The sequence below is a fragment of the Talpa occidentalis genome, unplaced genomic scaffold (genome assembly GCF_014898055.3).
Source record: "Talpa occidentalis isolate TD23 unplaced genomic scaffold, MPIMG_talOcc4v2.1 talOcc4.14, whole genome shotgun sequence".
In the NCBI taxonomy this organism is placed as follows: Eukaryota; Metazoa; Chordata; class Mammalia; order Eulipotyphla; family Talpidae; genus Talpa; species Talpa occidentalis.
Window position 1 is genome coordinate 46,063,106 of NW_023601433.1, and position 24,287 is coordinate 46,087,392.

At 36.4% G+C, this 24,287-nt stretch overlaps 1 long non-coding RNA gene across 1 annotated transcript in view; it reads right to left on the bottom strand.

The window, feature by feature from the left end:
• Nucleotides 1–706: 706 nt before the first annotated feature.
• The window catches only part of LOC119245250 (uncharacterized), a 243,771-nt gene continuing 220,190 nt past the window's right edge, over nt 707–24,287 (bottom strand). Inside the window, exons 3-4 of the long non-coding RNA XR_008551778.1 lie at nt 1,085–1,136; nt 707–993 (exon numbers count right to left, since the gene is read on the bottom strand). This is a non-coding gene — a long non-coding RNA (uncharacterized LOC119245250). The remainder of the gene's footprint in view (nt 994–1,084; nt 1,137–24,287) is intronic.

Consider the following 24,287-nt stretch of genomic DNA (forward strand, 5'->3'; position numbering starts at 1 on the left):
TTTAGTAATTTTAAACTCCCCTCTCAGATGGTCTGTAGCAAGAAATGAAACAGAGGTGGGGAGGCAGGGAGGCGCCCTGACTCCAGCTGTTAGAAGCAGTCTTAGAAGAAAAAGAAAAGTCTAAACCAGCCACAGTACACTGGAAATGATGGAGCTGTTGGTTATCAGTGGAGCAATTCCACAGAAGGCCAAACTCTCAACTACCCAGACTTTTCATAAACAATTCTCACTGTTATTTCTTTCTTTAACGGGACTTCATCAGGGACTGGGATTTATAAAACAAAAAGTAATGTCAACTACAGTCAAGCCTGCCTGTTCAAATTACCTCTCTCCTGCCCCAGGCAGTACTCATCTCAATCCTCTGGCTCATACCTCAAATCTGGGAACCCACTGAAAACCCTGCTATGTGAACATTTTTATTTGGATCCAGGTGGTTTTAAATTCACTTTTCCTCCTTCCATTATGTGCAGGATACATTTTCTAAAAGGCAGATTAGACAGTCAACCATTCTGACTACATTCCACTAAAATCCCAAGAGAATCCCATTAAAAATCACACAAAATTTGGGGAGAATTCAGGGAGGTTTTTTGGGTTTTGTTTTTTCTAAATATAAACTACTTTCTGGACTCTTCAGTGCCTGGTGCTGCTCATCTGGTGAGGAAACCCTTTCTAGAAACTGAGAGGTTGCATGTTACATCTATTAAGTTCAGGCATCCTTTTATTATTTTTTTTAATCATTCAATTAGAGTGTGTTTGGGATGTTAGCTGTTGAGTTTCTGTATTCTGCTTCTTCTATCAGCTGCTTTCACTCTCACATCTGTGACAACCAACATCTCAACTGGGAGTCTCTAGGGTGAAACAAAGCACCCAGAGGAAGAGCTGTTTTGATTGAGAGCCAGGGGCCTAAGTGTCTTCCAGCAGAGATGCACCTCCTCAACCCAAAATTACCACATCCAGCAACAGATGTAAAACTCATCTCTTCTCTCAAGGGTCCTGCAAAAGAGTAAAAATCCCAGAAGCTGGGCTTCATTTTCACCCAACCTAGTTCAAAGACAATTGAGAGCTAAATGGAAAATGTACTTACCCATTTGTATTTTCTCCTAACAGCTCTGACAGGGGAGAGATCACTCATCAACCTGGATAGAGGCAGAGAAATGAAAAAGAAAGGAAAAGATGACATTTTACCTGGTAGGTTCTCCTGTAGTCAAGCTGCTAAGAATTCTGGGAAAGTGAAAAAGATGAAAGTAGAGAAATAGCATTTATTGAGCACCAGTTATTTTTTATCCAACACTCATTAGATATTGACTATGTGCTATGCAGTGTGACTCATAGTATGTTTTAAAGATATAATGTGATTATTTATTTAATCCTCAAAAAAGGACACTTTTTTTTTCTTGGGGCAAAGATGATTATTTTATCTGCCACATTTACCAACTGAGGAAACTGAGGGTCTGTAACACCTTCCACTCAGTATGGAGTAAAGCAGAAATCTGAAGTCAAATATCTCTGTGTTCCAAGTCTATGAAATTTCTAGCTCACATGATGTTCTTACAGAACCATACAAAATGATGTCAAATAATTAAGGTTACTCTATAATTTCTGAACCTAAAGTAAGGGTAACCCATGGGAGATGCTGGATGGTTTTATAGTCAGTCACTTATTTCAGTGACTGACTGAAAGTCAGCTAAAACTAATGTTTCCAGTCTATTTGCTATTCCTATCAAATAACAGAATTCATAACCACTCCTCTATCCATTGTGTCACAATATAACTGTCAACCAGACTTTAAAATTGACAGGTTTAAAATTCCATCTCATTTCTTACCCACCTTAAGCTCAAGCAGCTAAAAGCAGCAAAATGACCAGAAGACAGGAAAGAGGATAAAAACCAAAGTACTGGAATGATAACAACAAATGTGACATCTGAGAAATGAATGCCAGTTTTCCCATGTTGTTCTCACATGATGGAGAGTAGTTACCAATTTTCCAAGCACCCATCCTTCATTCTATTGTCTGACAACTCACATTCTGAAGCCGTGATTCTACACAAAGCAGTTTTCCCCACATCTGCACCATCTCTAGAGAGTGACTCTTACAAAGAACCTAGCATCTTAGAATGTGATCCCTGGCAAGAAGCTAGAGATCTGCTTGTTTCTCATAATCCTTCACCAAAGACCACTAGCTCCCCACCTCTTTTACTTCCCATCATCCTATTCTACATTTATAGTCAGATTTTTAAGGTTGGTTTTGGTTTATATTCTTCTGTCCCTGAATTTAATTAAAAAAAGAAAAAGAAAGTTCTTCTTAGTCATAGTAGTTCATCAAATACATTTTAACCATCATTTGGATTTTTATAGTTCGTTGTCATTTACAAAGAGCTTTTTCCTTTAATAAATTGCATTCACTGTGTTATTAATGGTGAACATGAGTTTAAACCCAAAGCTTTTCTTATTCTACAGTCTCCATTAGTTCATATCTAAAAATGGTATGGTGAATCTGAAATAGATCAAGAAATAGGAAGATTGTCCATGTAAGCTTAGGACTATGGTGTTTTTGAGTAGACCAAGCCAAAACAGATGTTAATAGCTGGTGGGATCTTGCACTATTAGGAATATTAGGTATTCCTAATAGTGCAGATAAATGGAAGCCAACAAGGAGGGAGAAGAAGCTTAAAGAGAGTTTTCTGGGTGAAGTTCCTTAGTAAAGACATAAGAGAGAGAGCAAATGAGAGGCAGTGCTTTCTTAGGCCCCTGGATGCTATTGGGTGTGTACATGATGCCTGGAACTAATACAGCCAGGCTGCATTACTGAGGAGCCAGCCTTTAGAATGAACTCAACTTAGAAAATGAATTAGTTAACCCTACAATATTTAAATTTAGAGCTTTATCCAATCAACATAATATATTCTTGTTATTTTAAACCACTTTTGGTTGCAGTGTCACTCATTGTGCTTAAATAATGTATAGAGGAATAAAATGTCTGGATGGACAGATACGTGGATTAATATAAGTATATAACTATAACCATCTATTATTTAATTCTTATCACAACCCACAGCAGACATTATTATTATGTGCATGCTACAGAAAAGAAAACTTAAGCTCAGGGAAGTTAAATGATTTGCTAAGGTCATACAGGTATTAAGTGATATAACAGATTCAAACTCATTCTACCTGACACAAGGTCCATGTATTCTACTACTTCCTAATATAATTTACAGATATGGGGACATACTGAACAGTAACAAATTGTTTCTACTTCAAAGTTGACAGTACAAATAGTTATTTAATAACAGAAGCAAGGGTGACTACCCAGAGAATTTCTTTATGAACTCTTTAAACAAAATGAGAATTTCTCTATTTGTTGAGCAGTTACCCAACAGTTCAACAAAAGAGAGTGCTAGGATAATCATACTATCATCTAATTAAGAACCCTTTTGAGAGTGAAAAGATGTGCTATTAATTAATCATTACAACAGGCATATACCCAGAAAGTTTTAAGTTAATTGGGATATATGGTCAACCTAGAGGCAGCGAAGATATGAGAAACTTGGTCTCTCTTTGTTAGAAATATCATCTTGAGGAAAAAGAAAGAAAAATACATGTGAAATGATGAATATTCTCTCATTCTTTCCCTGGGTAGCTAAGTCACTCTACTTATGAATCTTTCTATACTACATTTTATCATTAATGTTTCATTCTGAAATTAAGAGGAACAAATGTAGTTCAGGAGTCTGGGTGTCTTGAGGGTTAGAAACAAACAGCTCCAGATGGGCCTCATGCTAGACAAGCAGTAATAATGGTACTTATTATTTTACCACCTGACAAGCAAAGAAGAACAATGCAGGAGAGGGGAAACTGTGCCATGAAAATATGAAATAAAAAAGAAAACAAAATAGAGAGAAAACACAAAAGAACCGATCCTGAAAGAGCTGGTATCCAGGAGCGTATTCTACTTGCCCTATTTCACCATAACCCTGGGATACTTTTAATTACTTGGCTCTTTTTACAAACAGTGCCTGACTATTTTGTCAGAGGGTCAGGGCTAACAGCGGGATCTGCCCTTTCCTTGTACTTAAAGGGATACCACCCCATATACTTTCAGGGACATCCAACCTGGAAAGACTTGTCAAGAAGACATATATATTTCCTGAGCAATTTTCTCCCAAAAAATGTCTCTCCTGGATCCTGTGCTTGCTAAGCCTATGAGGAGTCGGCATCATCAGACACTGTCTAATAACCCAAAATAACATACAGCAAATGCCTAGTAGATCTCATATTTGGTGCTCACTGAAACACACAGACAATGAAAATAGAGAACACAAAAAGACAAATCAATGAGTAAAATGTTGTTAACAAACAAAACAAAAACCCACCTGAATTTCAGAGAAAACTATGATATTGTTAAGTTTCAGAGAAAACTATGATATTTGTTAATGTATTTTTGTCCTTTGTTCCCCAGTTTAAGAAATCTGCGCTTTTTCTTAAATGACATTAATTCTACTTTTCCCCACTAACTCGTTAGATTAAAACATTCACTTAATAAGTGCCAATAAGATTTAGCCTGGGGATTTATTATACTCTAGAATTAATTAAAGTGCATGCTTGCATTAAAAAATTCCAGCCTGTTTCTATATAAGAATAAAACATCATGTCCACAGCAGGGTTAAAAAGAATTATCATTTTCATGTTTGTTACTTCTTCAAATTTGTATTTTGCTTGACTTTTTAACTGTAAATCTTTAAGATTGCATAACTCCAATTAAGAAAGATAAAAAGCAAACTGAAAGCCAGTATTCACAGAGGAATGCTATTGGCTAAGACCCCAGATATTTTTTTTGCATCTCCAGTGAGTTGCTTGTAAAATGTCCAGGAAGTTTGGAAAAGCTTTGCATTGACATCATTCAGCAAAACTTGGGAAAGCTTTACCGGGAGAAAAATTGAAAGCAAAGCTGATCGTCTAGGTACTGATCCTGTGACTTTTGTAGAATCACTGCATACTGATGAATTTTGCAGAACCTTCCATTCCCTCCTTCCTTCCTGTACTTCTAGTCTCTTTACTGAGGAATGGTTTAATAATTTAATCATATTTTATTTTTGCTCCAGATTTTCTCTTTATTTCAGAGTTTCCTTATTATTTATCTTTGTAAAAACACACGTATGTTATGGTAAACAATAAAACTAATGTTTAATTTACTTTAAATTAACAACTTATGTACTGTCAGCCAACACAGTTAATAGTTTTATATGTGAAAGTACTATATTTTTTAATACTTAAAATTAACATGACTTAGGGGGTTTGCCAGTTTTAATCTAAAAGCAGTTATTTCAAATCATACTTCTAACCAATTTTTTTCTCTCCCATATTTCCATTTTAATAACATATTAAAGTCATATTTCACAAGACATCATTTAGAATTTTATAATCTTACAGATTAATTCAAATTGATATTTGAATAGTAGACTGAAGTACATAAATATGTTACCGAAATAGATTTTTCCCATTACAATGTACTTTTTCTTGAAGCAACATTGCATAACATTATGTGAGTTTCAGATGTGCACCACTGAAAAATGTAGTGTATGTACTACATTATGTTCATCACTAAAAGTCCAATTCTATCCTTCAGAATTGTCCCCTTTCTCTACTGATTAACCCACCCTCTAGTTTTATATGTGAGTTCACAGAAAAATCCTGCAATGTTAATAATCTGTATCTGAGGAAGAACACTTAAACTAAAAAAAAAAGTGAGCATTTATATGTTATAGTGGTCAATGCTAAACAGTTTTGGAAAATATTTTGGCAACAACTATGTTGAGACATGTCACATATCACACAATCTCAACCCTTTAAACTGTGCAACTCAGTGGCTTTTATTACATCTGCATATATACATATGTAAGTGAAACCATCATCACAGCTAAATTTTCAAATACAATTTTATGATTCTATGCCAATATCTCTTTCTGTTTAGATAGGGGAATTGACACTTGAGAACATTCTGGAAGGTTCTCAAGATTATACAAGTAGCTTGCAGCGGACTCTCAATTCAAACCCAGAACCTAGTTTCAATATTTGGTTTTAAAGTCCTGGAGTCTAAATTTTTCTTCTCCATGATAATGCTATGAAAATTTTCTAACATATAGGAAGGTTGAATGAATTTTATAAGTGATATTAGCAACCTAGATTCTACAATTAACCTTACACAATACTTGGTTTTTCACATTCAACTCCATACATCTGTAAGTCCATATAATTTTGAAATTTATTTCATAGAAAAGCTCAGGTTCTAGATAAGTCAACTCAAAGCTTAAGTCATGCCTCACCTACTTTATAGTCTCTCAGCTAACTCTACATTTTTCTCATCTGTGTAGCAGAAACAATAGCAGTACTATGGAAGCTTAATTGTAAAAATGGTCACAATACTCTTCCTGGATCTATGCCCATGGTACTGTGACTTAACTTTTCTAGTTACAAGGTAAAGTCTATTTCCCTCACCTTGAATCAGGGCTATCTGGTGACTTATAACCTGCTCTGGGTACTAGTAAAGCAGCACAAATGATCAAATGCCTGTTCTGAACATGGACTTTCAAGAATTGCACTGTTCACTCTTTCTCATAGAAACCTCTCCAGCTGTGAAGTGAGTAAACTTCAGCTTCAATGCTAGGATACCATATGGAGCCAAGGAAACAGCACAGCTAAGGCTATTCTAGACCAGCAGGCCCCAAATGACCCATCAACTGACCATAGACTTATGAGGGAGACCGGTGAGACCAGAAGAATCACCCTGTAGACTCTAGTTTGAATTGCCAACAAAGAGTCACGAGCTAAACAAATGGTTGTCTTAAGAGACTATTTTGGGGATAGAACAATAGAAAACTGATAGAAGAATAAAATTCACAAAGGAATTATGAGGATTTTAGAAAAAGATAATACATTTAAAATGCTTCGGCTATATCTGCCATATAGGAAATCATCTGTAAATGTTAAGACAGTTACTCATCATCATTATCGTTAGGCATAAAATGCTATACTTTCTTCATGAAACTCTAAAATTCAGTTCTATAACTGCAATGTTTTTCTCCTTCTCTTCCTTTAGAAATATTTCATGGTCTGGCTCAAATTTCATATCCTTGGAGAAATCTCCTTTGTGTTACCTATGAAATTAGCTTTGTCCTTTCTCAACTACATTGCTCATTTCATTCATAGTGTACACATAAGTATCTATATTAGTGTCTTTCCTCCTACTACACTGAAAGAATCCAGTGTGTCTCACTTCATTTGTGACCTTAGCCAAAGCAGAAAGCACAGTTAATATTTGTTGAAAAAAAAACTGATAAAAATAAAGGGCCCATTATGGTTTATGCCAGGAGCTTAAAGATCATATTAGTGTATTTATTCAACTTATATGGAATATCACTCTAATTAGTTAATTTTCATTTATTTCCAAGCTAAATCTCTTCTTCAAAATAATGACCTATAAATTTCATCTCTTTAGTTCTGCACTTAGAAATACTTCACAGTCTATTTAAATTTAGTCAGAGTCCACCCATACTAGAGATCTTCTTAAGTTACTTATAGAAGAGATTGATGACATAACATCCAATATTCACAATAGAAAGCCTTTATGGAATAATGTGTGATGCATCTGTGTGTTGTTAAATGAAACTGTTCACTTATGTTCAGTCAAGTATTGATGTATTTCTAGATATACCTGGTCCTTTCTTCTCTGTAAACTCACCATCTTCTGACTTGTCAGTTAGCTTATAATTATTTGCTTTTAATTCCCTTCTTCCCCAACTGTGATTGTCACATGCAACCGAGACACTGTGGGACATAGAAACACACAAAGTAGGAATTAAATAATGAGGAGGAAGGGTAAAGGGCATACTCTTGTCAATTTTAATTACTGACTTTTAAAGTAAGTTTTACAGCACAATTTCTAAGTAATAGTAGTTAAGCTTTATCACTATTACTAAATACGTACTTTTGAAGAATCATGACTATTATAGAAAGCAGAAATGTGGGAGAAGGTGTGTAGTTTCATCTATCAGGTTGGTTGCTGTGAAGGGTCTGGATAACTATAAATTTTCCATGGCTCCACTTCATTAAATTCACTTGTCTGATATATTCTTACTGAGTCTTTGAAACCTGTATATATGAGTATTATATCCCCAATAAAAACTGTTTTCCAAGTATTCTAGACTTAATAGGACTCTCCCATAGCCCCCTTTCTTATCCTTATCAACACACCTGTAGCACTCTAATTGCTTATTTGTTTCTGACAATCTTCCTTTCAGGGATTTTTTTTCCCGCCAAATTAAGCTGTTTTTATTATTTTTATTCTTATAACCATTTAGTAAAAAAAAAAAAAAAAAAAACATTAAGTAGAAATGTCTATAGTGCTAAAATTTTTAGGTTTAATTAATAATAAAGGCAAAAATAGACATGGAAAGAAAGTATTCACACTTGTATTCTGTTAAAGAAATGCTTATTAAAACAACCCTGAGTTACTAATTTTACAATAAAAATGCTATGCAAAATTGTATTGTAAGAACCATTGTACAAAGCTGCAATAAAATTGAAGAATAGATAAAATATTTGTATCATAAAGTTGTGTAAACTTCTAAAAAAATAACAAAGTACTATGTGGTGATTTTTATACAGACATTGCTTCATGGAATTGACTGTGTGGTTATGACTGAAAGGTTTCCAAAATACTTAGTGCATAGAGGTATACATCAATGTGAAGCTATTATTAAAATAGAAGAAAAAAAGACTGAAATGCGCTATATTAATGAAAGAATAACCCACCACTTATCACTACTGGTTATTAAATGTATTACTATTATGAAGACTGAAGGTACCTCTGAAAAAATCATGTTTGAAATATTACAAAAAACATATTTATACAATGATCACATCTATGGAGGCTTACCCCGAGTCAGACTCTGTTCTGAGCAGTTGATATGGATTATCACTTTTAATCCTTAAAACATGCATGATGCCAATATTTTCCCTACTCATCAGATGCTAGCTATTAAAGTTTTTTGAACTGAACTAAGCCAACTTCACTTTCAGAGCTATTGGGTTCTTTTTGGTAGAGACTGGTAACTTTGTAAGACTGTATTTCTCTATCCCTATAGACTCACTACCATGTATTATGTCTTAACATGATTTAAATCTCATCCTGAATTTTGTGGCACATGAGGGCATTTAGCAGCAAGAAACTACACATTCATATACAAATGTATACATGTAAAATTTCTACAACCTTTTCTTGTAAAGTAGGTGAAATTTCAATTCTCTTTCTCAAGGACCATTGAAAAAATCCCCTGAATGTTTCCTTTCAGTTAAATGCAACAAAATTATATTGACAAATTCAGCAAATTTTCTGGTCCAGTTAAGGAAAACTATCTTTTAGGTTCAGGAATACAGGACCAAATCCAAACCCAAAGTTGAGTGCAACTCTGAGGCTTCGAGTTGTTTAGTGTTTCAGTAGTTTAGTTTAGTTTTACTAAGGCAAAGGTATCTACAGGCTCTTTCTAAACAATCCATATATGCTGACTAATAGGAATTTCTCCAAGAGAAATGATTTCTAATGTCACTTCTAATGAAAGAACAGTCAAGTTTTTTGTTATCCTAGCTTGCTTACAACACCTAGAAAAGAGATTATTCAGTAAGTGATAGAGAAATAAATGAGGACTATTTAGTAATTCTTAGCTTGTGCTAAGCTTTCAGAGGGATTCCAAACATTGTCAAATATCCCCTCAGAAATGTTAGTCTGGCTTCATAAAATCAAAAATCTTCATCTCTCTTCACTATCTTGAGATCTACCTGATATATTGCTTAGGATTTTATTGTTTCAATCCAATTTTTATGAGGTGATCCTATAACATTTTTCAGTTTTAGAAGATATTCATATTTAATTGGTCTTAAAACTACAGTGAAGGTCTGCAGGCTATGTTTAAGTGTATGTATTAATTATTTAACTGGACTAATTTTATTTTTAATGTCAGTTATTGATTGGTAAGTTATTCAATAAAATCAATACGCTTCCAACAAGTAGCAGGGTACCATGGTCAATGGGCAGCTCCAATTTCCTACTTACAATACTAAGAATGAGTGGATAAGCATCCCTTGCCAAAGCAAGAAAAAAGAAACGTCTCCAAAAATTTTTCCTATGTATTCTTTTTTACACTTTGTCATTTCTTTTTATCATTATAATAATGTTAACGCATATAATCTGGTGACAGCAAGTACATTCCCAATATTGCATGATATCCCTATCTTCAAAAGCTTTTAAGACTTCAGAAATAAATTTGGTTCTCATATTTAGATTTGATCCATTTGAAGATAATTTTTGTATATAAGACATGCTTTTTTTATGCTCTTTTTCTTCACACTTTTTTTCAGATATCTGTGTATTTTGTGTTGATATTTAGTTTTGCGGAATAATTTATTGAAAAAACTGTTCTTTTCTCATTAATGGTCAGTCTTGGCAACCTCATTGAAAATCATTTGATGAAAAGGAACACTCATCCACTGCTGATAGGAACGTAATTTGGTACAACCTCTAAGGTAAACAGCATTGAGATTCCATAAAAAACAAAAATAAAAACAAAATACCATGGAAATGCCATAAAGATCCAGCAATACCACTGCTAGGTATTTGCCCAAAGACTATTAAAAAAAAACAACAACACCTCAGCACTTCCCTGGTGGTCTAGGGGTTAAGTCTTAGTGCTATGTCCTGAGTTTGATCCCCATCCAGGGAGCTAACCCATATAGTGCAGCAGACATCTCTTGTCTCTCCCCCTGCTCCCCTCAGCAGTGTATTTCAGATCTGCCTGTTCTGCTCCCACTCTGTCTCTGGTGAATCCTCTCACCCCCTATACCTCTGGCCTACACTCCAGTTCTTCTATGCATAAATAAATGAATAAATCTTTTAAAAAACCCTCATATGAAAAGATTTATGCACTGTGTTCATAACAGCATTATTCAGAGCATTCAAGTCATGCAACCAACCTTAACACCCAGTAACAGACAAACGGATACAGAAAGTATGCAATATATACTCCACAGAATACTAGTTGCCATTAAAAGTGAGAGAATAGTGCCTTTTGAAACAAAATGGATGGGTCTGAAAAAATAAGTCAGAAAGTGAAAGACAGTTACATTTATGGAATAACCAAAGAAAACAAAATAACAGTGCAGCCACAATAATTCTTAGGCTCTGTGATACATTTTACTGGTTGTCAGGGAATAGGAGAGCAGGAAGAAAGGAATGGGGAGAGGAGAGGATATGGCATTGGCAGTAGAGCTCTGGTGATGAAGAACATGCACATACAGAGGTGAGAAACTGTAATCCCAAAGCTATATAGTTATGTAAATGACAAATAAGTAATAAACAACAAATTGCTGCCTACTAATTCAAATGTAAGATAACAGAGTTGCTAAATATAAACTAATCTAACTATATATGCAAGAATTTATGTATGATCACTCTACTTGTATCCTTTTTTACTATTTTCTGTGTACCTAGGAATTACCTATTTTAACATTCCACACCATATAAAAGAAAATCAATGCAGAAGATTTAGAAACTATAAAAGATGCAAATCTAGTAAATGAATAAATGAGAAGAAATTTGTTATTTGTTTCCAGGTAGAATACCCAAAGTAAGAAGAGTTTCTCATGAGATGGCTGACTCTAAAAAGCCACTGAGAGATGTCAGGTAGTCTTGGGTTAAAGAGTTGGATTTATTGCTCTTCCTATACTACTTTAAAATTTTTTTTCAGATATTTTCCCATCCAAAAAAATAGTTCTTTCTCCCTTACTTCTTCCTATCATTTATTCACTATATTGTTCTACATTATAAAGCATCTTGTACTGATTATTAGTACCCTCTTTTTTTTTTTAAAGATTTATTTATTCATGCATATAAGAACAGGGATACAGGCCAGATGCACGGGAGGATGAGAGGATTCACCAGAGACAGGAGAGGTCTCTGCCATGCCATGTGGGTATCTCCCCGGCCAGCTGGGATCGAACCCGCGCTGCAGAGGTGTGGACAGCTTCACAGCGCTGTGTTCAACTGCCTATGCCACCAGGGGAGGCCCGATTATTAGTATCTTCAATGAAAATAAAATACATATGGGAAGGTGCTGTACAAAAATATAAACTGTCTTGATGTGACTTTATTTCACTTTCTGTCACCAAAATTTTCATCCACAATGTAATTTCCGTGGTTGTAAATGTAGAAACATGAAATAATATATTTTGTTCAGTCTAACACAACTCATTTCAGGTAGAATTCTCAAAGTTATAATTTGAGGAGTCTGATTTCTTCAGAGCTCCCTTTCATAGACAAAATCTGACCTTTAAAGCATTCAGGGGTGTCCTCTATGACCAATTCTTCAGCTTGGCAACTGAAGTCTGCTGATTGAAGCCAGTCCTGGCTAGGTTTCTGCTCAAGATCTTAATGGTTATTCACAGAATCCTCTCAATTTCCTAAGAACTTCTTATCTAAATATTCAATACTTGTTAAATATTAACAAGAACTTCATCCTTGTCTATTTGTTTATAGGCACACATACAATTGTAACTTTCAACTCTAACCATACGGTTTTCTATATTTCAGAAAAATTTCTCCAACGTTTTCCATCCAAAGCCATTGTTCAAAGACCACAGGTGTCTTGGCACCACATTGTGGAATTCTGGATTCTTCAGTTCACTTCCTTCCTTTGAATGCACTCTTGACCCAACCCTAGGCAGAAAGCACCTCAAGGCAGGGATTGTGTTCATCTTTGGCATAATTTCATCATTGTGCTTGGCCATAGATGGCTTTGCCCTTATATAAATATTAAATAATAGCAAGATAACAATTGTTCTTTTCTCTGGCGGGAATAGGATGTTTTCCACTATTTACTTTCACTTTCCTCTCTTTTATACATTTTGACTGAAACCTTTAATTTAAAAAATAACTGAAAACACCCATGTACAAATAAAATATATTTTATAAACATTGCTAAAATGCCTTAAAAACTCTCATTTCTGATATTCTCTGACATGTAATGTTCAATGCTGCTTTGGATACTTAGGTGAAAAATATAGCAGGAAAACAGAACAGAAAACATTAAAAATGAAGTGAAACTCAGTCTAACATACTCTATGAGCACTCCAAGTATTCTCACAAGCCCTGCACATAAGCTGTAGAATGTAGGGAAAAGTAAAATTATGAGGTGTAGTGTTCATTTGTTAACTACCAAGAAAGGAAAGCAGCTCCAAACTCAGGGAGGAAAATGTGAGTATTTGAAATGCCATGTCTTTCTGCCCCTAGGAAATTTATTTATTGGAAATTACATTGCAAGGAAAAAGTCTAAATAAATTAAATCCTTAGTTATTATGTCATCTGTAACTGTATTTTAGAATACGGCCACAATTTTGCAGTTATGTAAACTAAGTTGTCAAGCACTTGTTATTTTAAAGTTGGAACCAGGCAGCTCCCCTGACAGCCCTGTGGTCCCAGCTCCCAGTCTGATTCATGACCGACACTGAGACACAGGAAGTTCGTGTCTGCTATAATCTAAACACCATGAAAATGGAACATAAGAAGCAGTGCAGAAACGTAAAAATAGGCTAAATCTCATAACCCAGACAAGAACCATACAACACACTTGTAGGAAGGAGAAGGGGAAATTAAGAGCTTGGCATACAGCATCAGCTTATACACTCTTAGGGAAACCCGGAACCAGCTACAGAATTTGCATGACCTGATTCAAAATGAAAATGAAGGGCCCCTTGTTCAAAAATTATTAAGAATTTCCAGACAGGGCCAGCTGAGCATTAAGCCAAATGGGAGGGATTCTAAATGCAGAGTTTTGTGTGACTGCACAGGCTACACACCCATGAACTGACCCTGGGGGGATATTTCAAGCAACTGAATAGTTAAAAGGCAATGGAATGTCATTGCCTCAGATAAAGGGAAACAATGTCTCCCAATTGTACTTTTCTTTAGTAGCATCATGTATTTAAAATGTAAATATAGGATATGCATTCTCCACATTTTAAAGTTTGTGTTTTTTCAAAATCTGATTGTATAGCAAATGCTTACTGACTGTGTAATTCTTTCCATATTTTTCTGCTCAGACACAGTAATCTGAATTGTGCATCAATTCAACAGCAATAAACCTGGACTTATTATTTGGTTGGGAATCATGACAGTGTTCACTGATCCAGGAACAGGCACCAGGGAGAAAGGAATATGAAAAAAAACCACCACTATAAACTCTGTTTGTTACCCTAAATAAAACTAAGCTGTGATTTATTTCTTTAACAAAAAGTATATATTTAACTGTTTATAGTTCTCATTTTAGAGGAAAGTACACTTTACACTTATTGCTTTGTGCAAAGAACTGGATAAAGCCTTGCCTTCCATGAAAAGCAAGAATTTACAAAAGTGAAGAGCAAGAGATTACAGAGGCAGCAGATTTGAGTAGCAAGTCTGATCCTCAAAGCACCTTTCTTTTTAACAAAAAGGTGAGTATTTGGTAGGAGACTGAACAGCTGCCTCTGGTCTTTTCCAACTCAGCTCAGAGCTCAGGGACCAGGGCACCTCTCAGGAAGCCTGTGGAGCAGTAACATTATCTTCCATAATTTGCCTGCACCAGAGGCCCTGTCAACAGGCAGTGGTAGGCCATACTGTTTCAACTGAAGTAATTAAATCTCTCTGCCCTCGTAAAAGTAAAATAAAATAAAAATACAACTGCCTGCTGCTGGTCAGTGGAATTACACTGAGTGGAGGTAAATTTTAATTTCATGGTGCAAGTGTTAAATTATTGCCCTCTAAGCTGACTGCCAATTCTGCATGAAATCTCACCACATTTTAATAATTCATCTTTTGTTTAGGATGGAGACTTAGACATAGCACATGTGTTATGATTTGGAAGGAGATTTTATGTGCAATTAGCATCCTGAGAACCACAACATAACCATGTTCAGGTTCCCTAATTGGACCAAGGGGAAACTATCATTTCAGAAATGATTTGGGGACCTTAACCTTTGTTCAGCTTCTCTAAAACAGTTGGAATTATTTTGATAGTGTCTGCTTATTTTCAAGATTTCAACTTAATTTAGAACTGTGCATTTTATAGATGTGTATATCCACTAATATGTGAAGATTATTAATGATCAGTCTTTCAGGATGTTGTGAAACTGTCATGAAATTTTCATTTGTAAATTATTCTATGTGACAGTTTTAAAAATTTTTTTCTTAGTAACCTTAACAGAACCCCACTCTGCCAACAATCAGTCAAATAGTTGTTAGTAGGGGAATTATTTCTGCACAACCTATTAATGAAAATCTGACATTTAGAAAAAAAATTAAGCATTAATATCTGTCATACAGGTTCTTACTGATGGGCATTGACAGTCTGAAAATAATCTCATATTTTGCATATCTCCATCAAACTCATGAAATGAAAATATTAATGTTAAGAAAGCAGAAAAGATGATTTCATTTGTTTTACTCAATATTTTATATATGTAAAGATACTGCTGTGCTCAAAATCAACGACTCAGTATATCCTTGGAGTTCAACTGATTTGCTGCTCTTAGACATTCTGCATAGCTATTAACATGAAATTAAAATAGACTGCAGTGAGATCAGACCTAGGTACATGGTTTATCCCACACCCCAGGTATATGAAAGTACTGTGGTAGTGAATCAGTCAGATAACATCCTCATGCTATTGGCTTGTTGAAATACAAGTTCTTTAATCTGATTAAAAACACATTTTCAAGCTGCCTTATATTGGAAAGATCAACTATATCCAAATCAGCAATTCCTCAGAGACAGAAGAATACATATTAACCAAATAGAACATGGTATATAAGAAAAAGATGAATAAAAATCCAGATAACCAAATTGAACTTATGGAATCTTTGTAATTAGAGTCAGAAGGAGGTACAGTATCATGTTTGGAGTGGTACAATATCATGTTTAGATGATATAAGTCACCTAGTAAGTGAGTATAGAGTCTGATTAGCTCAATATCCTCAACTTGTGATTTTATCTACCAGTTTTATATTTTCTTTTTTTTTTAGTTTAAGGGGTTGGTGAGAGGATTCACCAGAGACAGAGCGGGAAACAGAACAGGCAGATTGACCCAAGTACACTGCTGAGGGGAGCAGCGGGCAAGGCAGGAGAGGTCTGCTGTGCCATGTGGGTTTCTCTCTGGCCGGCAGGGGATCGAACTTGTGCTTCAGAGGCTGTGGATTGCTTCATAGTGCAGTGCTTAACCCCTTGTGTCACCAGGGAGGCCCCAGTTTTACATTTCCAAGAAGAAAATAATCTCTGCTTATTTCAGACTATCTCACAGAAGTTTCTATTTTTTCACGTGTTTATTTTTATTATTTTTATTGAGGTAACATTGATTTACGACTTTGATTGTGTTTTACAGGTATAGGATCTCCCCCTTTAGGTATTGTTAATATTAATCACTTATTTACCATAGGATTTTATCTGCATTATATTCATTACCTCAGGAAACTTAAGGTTGAACATTTGAGTGCTGATAATTCTAAAATGGTTTACATTTCCTAGAGCAAGTCTTTATTTCTTCAAAATAAAATAGAACCACAGAAAATACAAGCAAGCAAACACATATACATGTATTTGTATCTATATAACTGTATCGTTATTTAGATATATATGTATACAGACATATGTTTATGCAAATATTGTGAATATATTTGCGTTCAATATCCACTGAGATTTCAAATTTAAAAATCATAGTTCCGAAAGAAACTTGGGAAGCCTTTGGACCTATTCCTATCTAAATATAGGTCACTTTCCTATGTACTTTCAAAAAAGATGTTGAATATTAGACGAATATTAGTAATTATCAAAGCTGGATGATGTATTTGAGGTTTAATTGTTCTATCCTTTCTACAAATATTCATACTTTAAAATGTTCAGAATAAAATGTTAAATATAAGAAACAAATTATGTTTTCATGGTTTTCTCTGTTTTGTTATGCTTTTCTTATGCCAATTGCTTTTCCTCATTTAATATAAAGAAATCATAATTTTCACTGCATATAAATCTTTGGCATATCTAATCACAATTTAGCAATTGATGTTGTTAATGTTGTTAGACTAACCGCAACAATTCATGTTGCAAATTATTTTGTTATTTTGAAGGCCACCTGTACACCTATGTTTATGGCAGCGCTATTTACAATGGGTAAAACCTGGAAACAACCCAAATGCCCAAAAATAGATGACTGGCTCAAGAAGATGTGGTATATATACACAATGGAATATTATTCAGCAATCCAAAAAGATAAACTCACGCCATTCGCAGCAATGTGGATGGAGCTAGAAAGAATTATACTCAGTAAAGTAAGCCAGAAGGAAAAAGAAAAATATCAGATGGTTTCACTTATAGCAGGAATATAGGGGAACCAAATAAGACATCAGTGTAAAAAAATAACAACAGTACAAAACACAACAAAGCAAAAACAATTATAAATCAGAGACATCCTGCAGGGGAGGAGGAGGGAGAGGGATCACAGGGAGGGAGGGAGAGGTACAGGGGACTGAGGTGAAGGTGCATGGGGTGCACTGGTGAAGGAAACTCTATGGGGACTATACCTGAGGGGATGGGGGGAAGCAAATATTATTTAAAAATGAACAATGATGTAAAAAATAAAAAAATTAATAAAAAATATTTTGTTATTTTGACATATATGAGGACATTGTTCCATTTGAGAACATTGTATATTACAATTATTGACCATATTTTGTCCAATCTAAGATGCCATCAACTAATAAACAACACAGCATCTTTTTCATGTATCACTAAGAAAGACTCTGCCATTTATTGAAAATGCTCTTTAATCCTTTTACATTTATTTTATGTTAATTAAATGTTCTTCTAGAATTATTTAGATATTATCATATAACACTCATGAGTATACATAAAAATGAAAATGCAAACAAAATTGGTAGAACTACTTCTAAAAAATCTTTACCACCTACGCTGATTATGAGTTGTTATTTATAATTTGTACACAATAGCAACCTCTAAACCAGAAAGAACACTAATTATGCAACTTTTTTTTTGAAAGTGTCCTCTATTGGGACTCCCTGGTGGCGCAAGGGGTTAAGCACTGCACTATGGAGCAATCCGCAGCCTCTGCAGCACGAATTCTCCCCACCGGGCCAGGGAGAAACCCACATGGCGAGGCAAAGCTCTCCTGCCTCTCCTGCTGCTCCCCTCAGCAGTGTATTTCAATCAATCTGCCTGTTCTGTTCCCCAATCTGTCTCTGGTGGATCCTCTCATCCCTCGCATCTCTGGGCTGTACCCCAGCTCTTATAGGCATAAATAAATAAATCTTTTTTTTTTTTTAAAGTGTCTTCTATTATCTCCAGGATATTCTTCCAAGCTGCTGGCACCCATTATACAAATTTGAGTGCATCTATTTATGTGTATGTTTTCCATATATGGTATCAGTATTATTTCCCCCCAAATTTTTGTTATAAGTTGTCAAGCCTATAGGAAAGTTTAAAGAATTATATAATGAACACCTATAAACGTTGATCTATATTGCATATATAGCACAATAGCTTTGTTTAGCCTTCTCCATTTGTACTTTGATAGCCCTTTGGAAAACAAGTGACATGCCATTTCTAAATATATTAGTAGGCTTCTACTATGATGAGAAGACATGTACCATAGATACAATACTATTTAATCCTGTCTAAGGAAAGTTACATTCAACTCTTACTGACCTGGGAACTTCATAGAGGTTCTCACCTCTTGTAAAATTATTTAACAAGGAGACAAGACAGGCTACATCTAGACAAGACTTTATTAAACTTATTCTTGAGAACAAGGGAGGCAGCGCCGAAAGAGAAAGTCCCTGTGTTGGCTCTTGGAAGGAAGCTAGTAAAGCTTTTTACTATCAAGGCAGGGGACTGCATCATAGCATATTTTGAGTTGGATTTCACTGGCGCATTAGCAGACAGGTTACAAACTTCTTCACACATCACATGACTCATTAGCATTTTAAGTCTCTATCCAAGGGTGTGTGCTTTAACATGCTAATGAGACTGTGGTCATCATTGTTCAGGATTTTTACTACCTCTGTATGTGGGGGTCTTGGTTACCCTCCTTCGAGGAAATGGTACGGTTATTAGTTGTTAAAGCAACAATCATACATCAGCATATATGGTACCTCCTGCCAATATATGGAGTCAGAATGGTAAAGATAGGGTACCATCTGTCAGGATGTGGCCATTTGTTAGTCTGGTGGAATATATCAAATGAGTTGTTAAAACAAGATGTTAAGCAGCTCCTGCCAGCTGTGATTTAGTCCATCTGTTCCGGCAGGATGTTGGGCAACTATCCTGCCAGCTTGCGATTTAATTTACCTAGACAATCTCAAAACCGGTAATATAAACAATCCATATTTAAACTTCCTCGATTGTTCTTAGACGGTCTTTTGTAGCATTTTATTCCTCTAAGATCCAGTCAAATTTGCTATCATATCTGTGAGTCTTTTCTAGCCTGGGATAGTACCCTACATTTTGTATGTGTGTGAGTATGTGTATGTTTGTGTATGGTGTGTTTTACACTGACTTGGTTGGAAACTCCAAACCTTCTTATTGTAGAATGCATCACATTTTGGCTCTACCTAAAGGCTTCATCATAAATGTATCTAGGTTAAATATTCCTGGTAAAATGCTGCATATCCCTAATGTAAAGGGCATATTTTCCTTAAAAATTAATAATTAATCAAAGGTACTCTAAAACCATGTCAATATTTCATCTCCTTAATGATTTATTACATTATGGTTTTAGTATTCATTAATATCCTCTATGTCAATTATTGCATTAGCTGTTAGAAATCATTCTGCAAATTTTGATACTGGTGCTCTCTTAATCACATAAATATATCAACAAAGGTTTACAGTTAACAATTAGGATTCACATTTTTTCCAGTCATCTATCTTTAAATTGTATAGCAACAAAAACAAAGAAAATAATCCAGTCAAAAAAATGGGCAGAAGAGCTAAAAAGAATCTTCTCCAAAGAGAAATACAAATGGCCAACAGGCATATGAAAAAATGTTCAACATCACTTGTAATCAGGGAAATGCAAATCAAAACTACAATGTGACACCATCTTACACCAGTGAGAATGGCACGTATTAAAAAAACTAGCAACAACAAATGTTGGTGAGGTTGTGGAGAAAAAGGAACTCTCCTGCACTGTTGGTGGGAGTGCAAACTGGTCCAACCACTATGGAGAGCTGCGCGGAGATTCCTCAACTTACTAAACATAGAGCTTCCTTATGATCCAGCAATTCCACTCCTAGGTATTTACCCAAAGGACACAGAAACATCAATTCCAAAGAGCACCTGCACCCCTATGTTTATAGCAGCACTGTTTACAATAGCCAAGCTTTGGAAACAACCCAAATGCTCAAAACTAGATGACTGGATCAAGAAGATGTGGTACATATACACAATGGAATATTACTCAGCATTCAAAAAAGATAAACACATGCAATTTACAGCAACATGGATGGAACTGGAAGGGATCATGCTCAGCGAAATAAGCCAGAAGGAAAAAGAAAATACCAGATGGTCTCACTCATAGCAGGAATCTAGAAAACCTAAATAAGGGACCAGGAAAAAGAATAACTATAAGAAAGAAAAAATCAAAATCAACAAACAACTATGAACCAGAGACATACTATATGGGGGAGGCGGGGAAAGGAGGAATTTGGGTCAAAATAAGGGGGTTACAATTGTATGGGGAATATAAAAATAAAATTAAAAAAAAGAAATTGTATAGCAACAATATTACTGGGGATTTCAATTGTGCAGTTAGTCATCAAGAGTGGCAAACTTATTTGCACTTTAACAGTAAATGTCAACTACTACATGAATTTATTTGGCCAACAAAAATAGCAAGATGTCATCAACTATTGATACAAGAAGGTCTTTTACCACATATATGGTACAGTGGGAAAAAAATTCATTCACATTAGAATGAAAGAAATAGGGTCATTCTGATTTTGGCAAATTAGGATTACATAGTTCCTAAATAGTAGAAATGTCACAAAAAGTAAACTCACAAGACATGAATTAGTGAATTACTAAATTAGATGAATTAGTGAAAAAGCGCATGAGTGATGGAGTGTGTGCTCAAATAGGTGCATATGTGATTTAAAAAGTCATGTTATTATCATGGAAATGCAATCATAATAATAACTTGAGGATTTAATATATGCTTTAGGAAATGCTGCCCAAGAAGACAACACCCAGAGAGGGATTGGATTAGCATGCCTCAGATTTATTAGGACGAGTCTGGGATATTAACACCTATGGGAAAAAGGAAAATGGATTGCCTTATAGTCACAACAAAAACTTCAGTACATGCTCAAAAGCTGGAATGGCCCTTCATAATTGATTTTAATTGAAAGAGGGAACTGAGAAGTTAGACCCCCTGACTAGACCAGCATTTGAATATACATGGCCCCTGGGAGGAGGCATGACCTTGAGAAAGGTGAGTTTCTTCTGTCAAGGGCAATTCCTTCAGAGTTCTTTTAGCAAAGGGAATCAGTGTTTTAGTTCAAAAGGAGATCCAGGTGTCACATCTCCACATCCACTATAATGTATTTCCAGGGCAAGTAGGTTTGGATTTTATACAAACATACATAGTAGGGACTTAAATGTAATAAGTTTCTTGCAGAAGATTTGATTTCATCAATTTTAAATATATTATTTCAAAAAATGTATGGAGTGTAACCACACTATATTATCAACTCTAAGTTTTTATCTAATAGTTTTAACACATATTAAAATATTGATATCATTTCTACTACACATAATTAACGTAATGCATTACCTTATATATGCTAATACCACAAAAAAAAAACTTTGCACTTGTTGGGTTATTGGTTAATTTCTTTCAATTTTAGAATTTTAGCATTCTGAAGGGGGCGGAGCAACATGGCGGCGAGGAGACGCTGCGAGTAAGATCTCCCATTAAAAAAAGTGAATAGGGAGGAAAAGCGGCAGGTCCCAGTGAGAAGTGGGACACGGAAGATAAACGGGTGACGCCAGCGAACTGCCGAGAAGAGTGGCCATAAAAGAGGACTAGAAGGGAGGGAAGCACAGAACCCTGCTCCCTCCCCCGCCCACAGAGGCGGCACTCTCCGAGGGGCAGAGAGGAGGAAACAACAAACCAAAACGACCCACAAGAACAAAGACGCAGCAAGCAGGACTGTGAGTGGAAAGGAACTATTGCAGCCACCACACCCCGTGAACGGGAGCTGAGGCGAACCCTGCAGGATCCGCCGCGGCGGTGAGCGAACGGCTCCTGGCGCCATTAGAGAAGAACAAAGACCCCGGGAGACCCGCACACAGCCTGGGCTGCCGGTAAGCTGGCGCGAAACGCGGCGCTCGGGGAGCTTGAAAAGCAAGTGCAGACCGGGATCACAGCTGCCCAGGTCCCCGCGCCTGCGACCTAGGCTTGCGGGGAGACTTGCGGAGGTCCTCACTGAGGTGAAGGTCCCTCCCTGAGTGAGCAGGAACCAGGCGCCCAGGCACGGGAGCGGTGCAAAAGGCGCCATTCCCGCGCCACTGAACTGGGCTACAGCCCGCGTCCTGGAACTGACGGCTTTGAACTGAGACCCGGGCACGAAATTCGGGGCGTGGGTTCTCCACGACGGTGGGGCACAAGGCAGACACAGCACCCCAAAGCTGTTGAGGTGTAAACTACCATTCCCGCTCTGTTCTCTGTCCCACGGGGTGGGGGGAGGCGAAAAACAGCCCCCCAAGGACAATAGGAGAGATCTCTGGCGCACCACTAGCGACCAGGAAAAAAAAGTCACTAACACCCTATAAAACAGGACATTTCTAAGACTGCTTGAAAAGGGCAGAAGGTTTCTGGAGGACCCAGTGGCCAGCCGGGAAGTTATTCCACGCCAGGCCCCTTCCGACCAGCAGTCTGAGCCCACAGAGGGAGCAGGCACCCACGTCCGGGGCAGACCGGGTGCGCAGAAGAGTGTGCCTGAAACCGGAGGCGCAGGGACTGCATCCCGCTTCGCCATTTGAGAACAGGGACATTTCTTCAGTAAAAACTGCCTAAAACCAGCAGAAAGCTCCCCCAGAAGACAGAGATGGCTCCTGGAAGAGCCAGAGGGGAGCGGAGAAGTTCACCCAAGATGTCAGTCAGTCCGAGCAACACAGTGTCCCAACGCATACGACAAATTAGAAAACAGACAGTAGGGAGTAGAAGAACCACACGCAACCTAAAAACTCCTCAGGAAAGAAGCACACACCACAAAAGAAACCACTCCCCAGATTGCAACGACAGCAACTTGGAAGACCTTCTGAGCCTTCCAGAAAGAGAATTTAAAATTGCCATGATTAAAAAAGTGATAGATCAGAAGAAGGAAATTGAGTCCCTAAAGAGGGAAGTAAGAGAAATGCAGGAGATCAAGAATTAATGGAGGAACTAAAGAACTCTGGGAAAAGCAATGAAAGCAGAATAGATGAAATGGAAGAACGAATAAGTAATCTTGAAGACACAGAAATAAAAAGAACCAAAACAGAAAAGGAAAGAGAAGTACGAAGGAAAAAGAATGAAGAAAGACTTCGGGAACTATCTGACTCCATGAGGAAAGGAAATATAAGAGTTATAGGAATTCCAGAAGGAGAGGAGAGAGATGTAGGAACAGAGAAAATATTCATGGATATAATTGAAGAGAACTTCCCAAATGCGAAGAAGGAGCTGAAATTGATATACAAGAAGCAAGAAGAACACCAACTTCCACGACGAAAGGAAAAACCACAGCAAGACACATAATAGTAAAGCTCCCAAAATCCAGGACAAGGAAAAAATAATGAAGCTGACAAGAGGGAAGAAACAGATAACATTCAAAGGAAAACCAATCAGGCTGACATCAGACTTCTCTGAAGAAACACTACGGGCAAGGAGAGAGTGGAGGACATAGTCAACAGACTCCAAAGAAACAGATGCCAACCAAGAATACTCTATCCCGCAAAGCTCTCTTTCCTCCATGAAGAAAAGAATATGGACCTTCCCAGACAAAGAGAAACTCCGGAATTTCATTGCGACTAAACCCCCACTCCAAAAAATACTACAAGGAATCCTAAAGCCAGAACCTCAGAGGGACGAATAACAACGAAAGAAGACCAAAAAAAAAAAAAAAGTTACTAAAAGAATAAATAAATAAAATCAAA